We start from the raw sequence: 1,413 nt of genomic DNA, 5'->3' as shown, positions 1-1,413 counted from the left end.
GCTTTTTTAAATTGCTATTTATCATACATACAGAGTTTGAAATTTTTGGAATGAGAGGCTAAATCAAGGTGACCTTGAAAATTTACTAGAGAATTTCCTAAATTGTCTGCTCTGAAAGTCATTCCAGTTTTGCGTTTATGGGGTATTTTCATAAATGTGATCTCTCAGCTCAGCTCTCTGAGTGTTCCCAGTCATTCTCTCAACTGCAAGAGGATGTAGCTAAAGACATATGAGAAACATAAACTGAGTAGATTGAGAAGAATTTTGAGAGCCTAGCTTTGTCTAAATTCCAGGGTCTATTTCAGCGGTTAGCTCAGGGATTAAGAGCATGAAAAGAATGTCAGGCTAGCTGAGCAAAATTTTGTGTGTGTTATTCTTTTTTCTTTTTAATCTTTATTTATTTTTATTTTTTTATAAACATATACTGTATTTTTATCCCCATGGGTACAGGTCTGCGAATCACCAGGTTTACACACTTCACAGCACTCACCATAGCACATACCCTCCCCAATGTCCATAACCCCACCCCCCTCTTCCAACCCTCCTCCCCCCAGCAACCCTAGGTTGTTTTGCGAGATTAAGAGTCACTTATGGTTTGTCTAGCTGAGCAAAATTTTAATGATTAAAGAGAAAAGCTGGCTTCCCTAGATCTTTGGTCTAGCTCAGTGGGGAAAAGAGCAGACCACTCCTACTACAGCATCACTCCACACTGGCTGCTTGGGGACACATTTGGGAAGATACCCAAGAGGGTCACCTGCTTGCTTTCCCATCTTGAAATGAAGTTAGAGACTACAGGCCTTATCTTATAGCGGGGGGGAGGCATTTTTGGTGGGGAACAAAGTCCCCACCAAAATTCTCCCCCAACAAAGTCTCCCAGGAGCACTTGCAGTAAGGTTTACAAAGATTCTGATGAGAAAAGCCACTTGGGGCTCTTAGATGTCCTTGGAAATTTTGGTTCTGCTGGTCTGAGTAAGGAACTCAGATTTTGCCCTTTAAACAAGTAGCCCTGATGATCTTTATCATTGGGAAAGTTTGGGAAGCCCTGCCTAGGGCAAGAGGGAAACTGTTTTCCTGGACCTTCTGCTCAACATTGGCAAAGAAAGATAATATAATATTTAACCACCGAAGAAAGACATCTGTTTGGTTAAGACCTGTGCAGGAAAGGAAAAAAGGGCTACAGTTACTATTCTGCAGAAGAAGGAATGCATGGGGCTGCTTTGCAATTCTGTAGTTATGAATGCCAGATAATGTCATTGAAGGTGAAGCTTTCTTCCCTCAGTTAGCTTGGGTTTGGTTGCAAAAACACATCAGCCTTGAAAACATAGCTGCTGACTTCACCTTGGAGACTGAGGGCTGTGCTGCCCCCATGGAGGGAGGGTGTGAAACAAGTGTCCCCTAGACGCCAGCTCATAC

This window comes from Mustela putorius, unplaced genomic scaffold (genome assembly GCF_011764305.1).
Source record: "Mustela putorius furo isolate JIRA1106 unplaced genomic scaffold, ASM1176430v1.1 tig00537350_pilon_pilon_pilon, whole genome shotgun sequence".
Lineage (NCBI taxonomy): Eukaryota > Metazoa > Chordata > Mammalia > Carnivora > Mustelidae > Mustela > Mustela putorius.
The sequence above is the reverse complement of the archived record's forward strand: the minus strand, read 5'-3'. Positions refer to the sequence as shown.